This window comes from Pinus tabuliformis, chromosome X (assembly GCF_031772625.1).
Source record: "Pinus tabuliformis cultivar Carrire ecotype Pingquan chromosome X, CPIR1, whole genome shotgun sequence".
In the NCBI taxonomy this organism is placed as follows: Eukaryota; Viridiplantae; Streptophyta; class Pinopsida; order Pinales; family Pinaceae; genus Pinus; species Pinus tabuliformis.
In genome coordinates, this window is record NC_142308.1 from 1,431,182,474 (window position 1) to 1,431,193,421 (window position 10,948).

Below are 10,948 nucleotides of genomic sequence, written 5' to 3' on the forward strand. Positions count from 1 at the left end.
GTCCTGGTCTTGCTTTACGATCAAGAATCTGATAAATTGGGAGCAGGTAACTTCCAATATTTGTGGATGGGTCCTTACATTGTTAAACAAGTGTTAGGAAAAGGAACCTACAAGCTGGTAGATTACAATGGAATTCCACTGGCGCAACCCGGAAATGGGTTGTACCTTAAGCATTACTATGCTTGACCAGGTATAGTAACCCCTTTAGATGATTTTGTTACATTTTTTTTTTGTGAAGAGTGATCTTTTTGGTTAGGTAATCGATTCTTGCATTTATTACAGATGTCGAACCTATCGGAATCATTCGTTGGATATGTCGATGTAGCTAGTCGTAGTGTGCGAAACCTATATTCTCGGCCTGGGTGATTTTTCATCCAAGCAGCGAGTTAGTGAGTTTCAGAGGAGTATGTATTGGTCGATCAATGAACAACATCGCTAAGTATAGAACGTTGATAGAAATTCTCTCTGATGCCATTTCCTGTGGCATATGTCGACTTTTTGTCAGGCTAGACTCACAACTTTTCATCCTACAGCTTACTGGTATATATTCTATTAGGAATCTTGCTATCTATCGTATGTTCCTAAGGGTGGGGATTTTGGAAAGGCGGTTTGATTCTATTCAATATCAACAAATTTCCAGAAGCTTAAACACATTAATTGATTCATTAGCAAATTATGAGTTAGATAGACACTTGCAGCATTTATAAAAGAAAGCATTTCAATCAACATTTGCATCAGGATCATATAGCTTAACCAAAATAAAGCTCTGAAAGTCAAAAATATATAATTGTTTATAGTTTATCAAAGATGTTCTGTGTCCAAGACAAAACTGGTCACATGCCCTAAAATCTCAAAAATGCAGAGAAGCACCCTAGACTAATGGTACTGGTGATAACAAGTCACTTCCTATGCGATCATACGTAAGAGCCTAGTCCATAGACTCGGCACGTCAATAGTATGTCACTCTAATATTAGAGGTAACTCGTCAGTCCTCACATCATGGATACCAAGGGTGATACCCTTGATATGATCTTGCAATACTGCAAGGGTCTCGGCTATGTTTAGATCGTGCAGGACAACCCTCACTACAGCCTCTCCTGCTGGAACGACAATGCTACCCTCAGGCGCACTACTAGTCACACGGGTCCAATATCTACATGAATATATGACTTTTATTAGTCTTGATAGCATTAAAAGACATAATAACATTATAAAAACAATAAATAGGGATATGGTCAGAACATTTACCTATAACTCCCCACTGCTCACCGGGCGACAACACCAAATTTGGGTCACCTTGGAAATCCATCCTAGCATATGGATACTCAGCAAAGACCATCTCCTGATGGTCGAGCCACTTAAATGAGGCATTAGAGAATGAAATCTACGACTAACCAGCATGTCTAGCCATAATATCGATCCATATTTGCATCCGTGGTTCTGTCGGTACTGGCGGTCCGAATGAAATGTATTGTGGCTGCATCAGTGGGATCTTCTCCAGGGCATAGGTGGTGAGAATAGAACCAAAACCAAAGTTCTTAGACCTTTCATTCTTCACCTTGGAGAGCTGTTATTTTATAACTGGAAGTACTACACCACACCATTTGAATACCTTTCATTCAAGGCATTCCAGAGCATACTGCATATAGGACCTGTTGGTCAAATGAAGAGCTGCACTACCAGCCAATCTAGAAAAGGTGAATAAGATAGTCCTCAAGGACTGGTCAGTGACATCTCAAATACTGATCTTGCCATCCCTACTTGGCTGAGATCCATCTGTATAGAATCGGCAAATATAATCCCTAACGGATTGACCTCCACGGGCAGATCCTGATAGTGAGAGAGGGGCACCACGCCTCGACAAACTAGTCAAGAAGTAGATGTCCTCAACTATCAAAGGGATGGATTTACCTTGAACCTGGAACACTTGGTCGGTAGGATCCCATGGATCAAGAAAATATTGCGACAAATTGATTTGTTGCCTCATGTTGGATATGCGGAAGAATTTGAGAAAACCACAGTTCCACAAAGCAGTCACTGTAGCTGGATCGTGTAAAGCAACCATATCCTCTTCTTCATGCTCACATTCATGCCATGTAATGAACATCTTGATTCAATGAATCTCTAAAAAACAAGAAAGAGAAAAATTATGATCTTGATTCAAGCAAAAATAAGTAAAAATTTCCATGAAAAACAGTGCATAAACTTACCCTTTTGTGCCCATTGCACCCGAGCTGTGTACTGGGTGAGATGCATCCTAACTGGCCAATGGCCAGCTCAGTATGCATCACACCTTTCGATATACATTAGGTGTGATGGGGAGAGAACGAATTGTTCAAACCCTAGAGGCCAAGAAGAACAGGAAAGCATGCTGAAAATCAGAAAAGGAAAGAATGTAATTGAAGAGCTCAGGGTTAGCTCCTACCTGGTCTAGACGGCGCCAAAAATAGTCCACAGAATCACCTAGAATCACCTGGTGACAATCAAAGGGGGAAACTCCTCCAGAGCTCGAAAAATCCCAAATTTGAATAAAATGGTAAAAATGATAGGTAAAAACTATTTTTGTGTTACTATTCACATGGTTCGAGTAAAATATGGTTGTTTAACTCATTTCTCAAACATGTATTCACATTTCTAATCAATTTGATGGAGTAATTAAATAGGCAGCATGACCGTCAAAAGAACATAGTGTTAATGGTGAAATCAATGTCTCTGACTGTTATCATAAGCAGTTTTACGCAAAGTTCAAGCTTGTTAAAAAATAAACCTCGACATGAGAAATTTTACATGAAGTTCAAGCTCGTTAAAAAATAAACCTAGCAATGAGAAAATGTTTCTATAGAGTTCAAGCTCATTAAAAAATGAACCCCACCTCCGGTAAATAACCATTTTGATCGCATGACTATCATCTTTTGAACCTTGGTCATGTTCTTACCATCACCTCCACTCTTTTCTAACCGATCATATGCCTCCATTTGATTGTTTACCCTTTTGAGTAACAACTACGATGAGTGATTCTATTAGCCACCCTCCTTCCACTGCCATGATTGAAAAGTTCCAAACCTTACCTGGAACCAGTTGCTATCCAAAAACATCACTCGTTCCTCATAAAATGAGTCTCCTTTAAGCTCTTTTCATCTGACTCATAAAATATGAAAAGAATACTGAGAAATTGGCCTCTCTAACTCATTAAAGTGACTAGAAGTGCCATCCCTCCTCCAAATTTTATTCTTTTTGAACCTGAGGGATTATTACACAAAAAGATCGATCGCTTGTCTTGTTCGGCTCATTAAAAATATCGAAAAGTCATCCCTTTCGTATTATTTTACACTTTTTCGGACTGAAGGGATTACATTACGAAGAAGGACCACTGGAGTTGCCTTTCCGTCCCTTTTAGACTCTCTAAAATTGAAAAGGACTGAGTTATCTTTGTCATTAAACTTGTTAAAGCAATAGTGACAAACTTGTCCATGCGAACAAGAGTGAGTTTCACTGTCGCTAGGCTCGTTAAAACATAGCGATAGGTTTGCTCGAAGGGAAAATTATAGAACAAGCATATGTTATCCTCCTCAAGCTTGAAAAAATAAAGAGGTACTGATCAGCAATGACTGGGGAAAAAGGTAAGAAAAATTTAATAGTTTCATTGGTATTAGGTCGCTCTCGAACATGACACTTTCACTTGTCACCATGATTGAGTCAGGTTGGGTTATTCCGTTCAGCGATCATATCACCATTGATCCACCATACAATCCACCTTGGGGTTAATGCTGCCAATCCATTTTAGTGTCATCAGTATGTTCAAGAGAAGTTGCTCATAGAATTCACCAACCTAGCCAATGTCTCATCCATTGCAATACCTTCACTCTCCATTTTTCATGACCACCACCCTAAACCTTGTATCATTAGATCGTTTTCACCTCCACAAAATCATTTTCTCTGTTCCATGTCATAGATGTGGGATTCATTAAGGCCATCCTATGACGGGTCACTTCTTGTCGACATCAGCTCATTATCACAGAAGTTGACTTAGGGATAACCCTTTTAGTACTTTGAAGCTTGCATGCCTCAATGGCAAGTTTCTCACTTCTGGCGACAAGTTTACATCAATGGCCTTCGACTGAAAGATTTTACGTGGTGTTCGACATCAGCTCATGTATTCACACAATGTGAATTGTACTGGAGTACCTTGAGGGTCATCATCATTATCAGTGATTCCTCTCACGCATGTTAACAACTTACATCATTGGCTCGTAATCAGGCGATGTTTTTCCATGTTCGACATCAGAACATCTTTTCACATGGATCAACTTGTACTTCGAGCAAAGATTGAATGAGTTTGAAGACCTTAGATCTAGTTTCATCCATTCAGGCTGCGATATATTCAGGAAAATAAAGACATCAAATGTACATCATTGCTGCACAAATAATCATCCGAAGTAAAGGATGATGGCTCTACCAAAATCATCAGTCTGCCACACAGACAATTGTCTATCTTATGTACATGTATATGAATTTATAAAGTTGAGCATGGGAATGCTCGCCTCAGCTAGATCATGAAAATATTGTGAAGATAATGTATTGTATTGTATCTTATTAAAGGTCACCTTCTAGTTCGAGAAACCTCGGATCGTCATTATAAAGCATTTCACTCGACATCAAAAGGATTTACAACCTCATGCTTTAGGGGGGCAACTGTTATAGACATATTTAGGCACTGTAACCCCAATCACATATGTCCATAAACCAAGGGCTTCTAAACCCCTAAAGGTGTTGTTTCATACCCTAAAGGAATAAGGTCAGCTAATTACATCATCTCCCAGAAGTTCTCCATGAAAAACTACTTAGAGCTAGTCAAAACAGGACCATATAGACTGCTCCATTCATAGGGTGCGATGCATCTCACCTATTACACACGAGGGTGCAATGCATACTGGAAATCCCTTCTGTAGGGTGGGATGAGCGAGAGCAGACAAATGGCAGAAGCAGTGCGATAGGTGGAAACCGAGAGAATCTTCTAGAAATTGCTCATATGACACTTGCCTCTCTGAATTTGCCAAAGGTTGAGTAAGATATCTAAAATCTCCAAGTGGAACCAAGAACTATTAGTGAAATGACACTAATCAAATCCCAGAAGCTGACTCACTCTCTTGTAAAGATCTCTATATGGATCCCTCATCCAAGAGATCCAAAGGCTGGAATTTTGTAATTTGCAAGGAAGTGTTATTGGTTTCTCTTTGAAGAGATTGTTGGGTGATCTTGCTTTGTATGATGTGAAGAGGGCTTTCATGCTGGGAGGATGATGCTCGATGAGACAACCTAGTTGTAGTCCTCTCTTCTACTACTTCTATCAATAAAGCTATTTGAGTTTTCCTCCATATGCTTGTATATCTCTGAATGTTGTTTGTGTATGCATTTATATGGTTAATGTACATCTGATCCTACATTATTTATGGTTATAGATCTCTATGCTTTGATGGTATTCTGCTGCCTTGGTTCTATAAGTGTTCTTTGAAGTGGGACAAGTGAGGAAGGGGTGGCGAAAGCTCTATCAAAGGAGAGAGGAAACAAGAAAGGAGACTAGCGAACTGAGGTTGGTGCTCTCTACTTCTCTCTCATCTATCTCTCATAAAGGAAAATAGAAGTAACTTTAATCTATTTGTTTCTAAGATAGCTACGCATCTTAGTGGGACTAGCAGCTTTGAATAGACACTATTTTTCCGTATAACACCAAGGAAATAGAACACCATCTATTTATTGGATAAATAGTAATATCTACAACATCTACCCAAAGTTATAAAGGAAATCTTGCATGAAATCTCATGCAACTTACATGCTCCATGATTCTCTTGTTCATCCTTTCTGACACACAATTTTCTTGTGGTGTTCCTAAAACTATCTTCTCTCTCTAAATTTCGTGCTCTGAACAATACTTATCAAAATATTTCCTGCAATATTCTCCTCCATTGTATAATATAAGACACTTCAATTCTTTTCCTGTCTCATTCTCAACCAAATCTTTCCCTTTCTTGAAAGTATAATATACATCAGATTTATTTCGAATACAATAAATCTAGGTTTTTCCGATTGCATCATCAATTAATGTAACATAATAGTGAGAGTTGTCAAGATATGATACCTAAGCAAGTCCTCATACATTTATATGCACATGATATAACTTGTCATTCTTCTTTTCTTTTACTCTCAGAAATTTGACTCTCTTTTGTTTTCTGTAAACACAATTCTCACAGAATTCTAAATCAACATGCTTCAAACCTGGCAAAAAATATCTTGAGTGCAGAATCTTCATCACCTTCTCACTCATGTGCTCAAGCCTATGATGCCACAATGTTGTATCTTCTCTTGTAGAGGTTAAATAATTAACAAAATTATAAATACCATTGCATAAATATATTGTACAATCTTGTTATGCCTTCGTTATTACGAGGGATCCTTTAGCGACCTTCTAGTTTTTATCTATAAAATTAGTTACACAACCTTCACCTCCCAACTACCTTATTGAAATTACATTTTTCTTCAGATTTGGAACATGCCTTATGTCGTTGAATATACATTGGTTTCCATTCTATTGTTTTCTGAAAAGTTTACCCATTCCAATTATTTTAGATGGTTTATCATCACCTGAATGAACCTATTGAATATCTCCTTGAACATAATCATAAAAACATTATCTATCAGGTGTGGCATGGAATAGGGCCCCTGAATCTACCACCCAAGCATCAATAATATTTTTTAATGAAAGAATAAAAGTGTCTTGCAAAACAACACCTATCACATTCGATTCATGATTGTTTTCTTGTTCCGCGTCTCCTTCTTTTCACTTCGAAGACTTACATATTTGGTCAAGTTTCCTTTCTTCCTGCATTTCTAGAACACTATACCCGATATGGACTTTGATATTCCTTTCCTTGACTTACTATGATATCTTGGGCTCTTTACTCGTTCCATTTTTATTCTCCTAGTCTTTGTAGTCAAAGAATTGCATGATGTCTCACCTAAGCTTTTCCGTTACATTTCCTCACTAAGGATTTCACTGACAAAATTATCAAACTTTAAAGTACTAGATCGAGTGACAGAGTTACTAATGGCCATAAGTAAACCATTCCAAATTTCTAGCAATGAGGACAAAAATAATAGAGCCCTAGCTTCATCATCAAAAGTTACCCCTAAAGAACTTAATTGACTCGTAACCATATTAAATTCATTTAAATGATCAACAATAGATCGACCTTCTCACACCTTCATGTTAAATAAACACTTCATAAGGAATACCTTATTTGAGGTTGAGGTTTTTTCATATAGTTTGGCCAATGCTGACATTAAACCCTCTATTGTCATTTTCTTTGAAATATTAAATGCTACATATGGTGCTAGGCATAGGCTTACTGTTCCAAGTGCCTTTTTATCGATAATGTCCCATTTTATGTCTATCATACTTGTTGGCTTATTTTTCTTTATGCTCAATGTTAGGTACAAATCTTTCCGATACATATAATCTTCCATTTTCATCTTCCACAACTGGTAGATTTTTCCATTAAATTTTTCAACCCTAAACCTACCATCTTCCATCATTTCTCCCACTCGAACTAGGAACCCTTCTCTCTTGCATGTTTATCATCCAAATAAACCTTCAACTCTAATACTAGTTGTTAGAAAATTGTAAATTACAGAGCAATGGAACACATAAAATATTACAAAAATATAAAAACAGAAAATGAAATAAGCAAGAGAGGCACAGATTTATGTGGTGCACCCGATTTGGGATACGTCCATGGAGAACCAATGAGTCCTTCCTTTTATATTATCCAACAAAATGAAGAGATATAACGTATATTAGAACCACTGTAATTCCCTCTTCGATCTCACACAATCTCCTCTCTCTTTCTCACTCAGAATACACATATACACAACCATAATACAATTCCCAAAAATATAGCGAGGGGTTTCCTTCTAGGGAAGAAAAACCCCAAATTAAACATAAATTCTACCATCAGATCATTCGACTAATGAATGGTCTAGATTGACATGTCCCCACTACAGCTCCCCGCGTGGAGGGGTTTACAGTGTTCCTCGACTATACATCTGGTTGAAACAAAGACCTCTGAATAAAGAAGATAATTAGGCTCCACACCCAACAAGTAGTTTCCTCTGCCACACTCCCTCACACGTCTGGGTTCACTAAAGCAGGTTGACATGTCAAGGGGTCCACCTTTGGCCAATAGCATAACCATTAGGCTAATGTGTCCACCACCGCATTCTAATTGACATCATCCTACCAACACTTTTATGCAAAAAAAATCCATTATAATTGCCAAACCACTGGGCTTGTGTGTTAGTCAACTTATCCCGGTTGACATCATCCTGATAAATCCCATTTTTATGCAAAAAAAATCCATTATAATAAACATTACATGTTTTTATCTCGAGGCCACATTATCACATATTCATTTTATCACTTTAGAGGAAAATTATACGTGCCAATTTGTGGCTACCATGGCTAGGGTTATTCCCAGTCAATGGATAAGGTGGCTGACTTTGTTATAAAACTGTGTCCGAACCTTCTTCTAGTGCAACACTTTCCAGCCTTCGACCTCCACCATGGCCCGACCAAAGGACCCTTGCAAAGCCTTATGTAGTGCACCCAATTTTGATTTCGATGAGTATCATCAGAGCTTCTTTATCCCTTGTATGATCATTTATTTATGGTCATTTGGACCATGGCTTTTCCGTAGAGGTTCTGTAAACATTAGGAACAACATCAACGCATAGAAAAAACAATGGAAACAATGTCTTGCTAACACAACCTATGGTGCTACCCCTCCTGAGCTTAGGAAAAGGCCATTACAAAGGGTTCTTGTCCCTCGAGCATTCCCCTTATTGAAATAATGAAATTCGAGGGGTGTGAGCATAGGCACTTCTATAGTATCTCTTTGCTAAAGGCATATAGTGAAATCCTGAAGGGATCCACCTCTCCTACCAAGCTCTAGGACATCCAAGCTCCAAAGTAGGCCTATAAGCATCTCCATGGCACTATGTAGGGGCTTCTAGGGCCCAACCAACAATTCTTGGAAGCTTATCGAAGAGCTATAGGCTGTTGAGAATTGAAGCTTGACTAAGCCTTCTTCAAATTACCTTGGGTGATCCTTACCCTTAAAATAGGAAAAATTCATTCAATGTGAATGCAGTGCTACCTGTGTGGATTCAGAACCTTGTAACTAGGTCTATATATATTCATGTGTACGCAGATACCCATCCAAGCAAGAAGTATCTTATGTAATCACCTTATATTAATAAGAAGGATATTTAGGTCCAATTATTCCAGGTTTTTAGTCTAGATTCTTTATGGATCCTTCCACTACCTAAAACATTTCATAATGTCTTTGTATTACTTAGATATGTACAATTAACAACACATATAAGCATTGCATACATATTATTGTTTCAATACAAGGATATAACTCTAGTTAGTTATCATATTAAGAATTATTCATTTTGTTTGATGCTATATGTTATGAACAACACCAATAACCATTTAACATAATACTTCACTCCAATCCAGAAGCACACACTTTCTCAACTTGTTTATCAACATCATTGATTTCAGATATTCGACACACACACATAGATATATATAAACAAGTTGAGCAGGTGTGTGCTTATGGATTGGAATGAAGTGCTATGTTAAATGGTTATATATATATATATATATATATATATATATATATATATATATATATATATATATATATATATATATATATATATGGGACACAAACACACACACACGTGTGTGTGTGTATGTGTGTGCATTTATTTGGTCATAACTATGAGTTCAATTTTGACACAAAAGGGTAACCACATACTCAGTAATTTAACAGCATTTTTACATTCCGAAAATCAAGGTCCATTTCAACCAAAAATGCATCACAACTTCATTAACATTTAAAAAGTATATGGGGGTAATTATCTTTAAATTTTCAAGGCAACACAGTCTGATATAAAGAATCTCCACCCAACCTTAGATAGCTGTAGAGAATCTCTTTTGTAGTTGTCACCCAACAACCAAATTCCAGAGACTGTATTCTTAAGCTGATGATCTCAAGCTTCTCCTCTTTGATCTTAAGTGTTATTCATGTTCTCATCTTTATGCAGCATGTGTCATCTTTGGGCATAGGGATTGTTTCTTTTCATGCAAAGGGAATGTCATTTGGATTCAAGGGAAATCATGCACACGTGAGTTGTCATAATAACGTAGACATGTTTCACCCTCACTTCACACAGTCTTGTCACGAAGGTTGTTACATGAAGTAGAGTATGTTTTATACATTCTGGATGGTCTATGTTTTATCACTAACTATTTGTGTTTGATCACACTCAATTCTTATAAATGTTTACATATTTTTTATTGATCTCACACTTAGATATTTTCCGAAGAAAATTCACCTCATCCAGCATCCCGGAACTATGCACTTTGTTTCTGCAACCATCAAACTTCCTACCTTGCCTATTGGAACTCTATGGTAAATAGAGACCCCAACCTCCCTTACCTATTGGAACTCTATAGTGCACATAGACCCCAGCCTCCCTTGGCATCCAAAAATAGGCAATATTTTCCTCTAGTGTCCTTCCCTAACCAAAACCCAATCTCATAAAAAAATACACAGTATTGACCCGAAGCTTCTTAGTCTCTCTTACAACCTAAAACTGTGTAGGTGTGTCCTCTTGGAGCACATTTTGCAGCACTACCTTGCATTCAAAAACTGCGTAGTATTGCCTCCCAGCTCCTCAGGCTATACTGCGCTCAGAAACTGTGAGAAGTGTTCCTCCCATGACCACCATCACGCAACAATATCTTGTTCCTCAAAACTGTGCAGTTTTCTCCAAGCTACCCTATCTATCTTGCATGCATAATATGTGCATATGGGCCTCC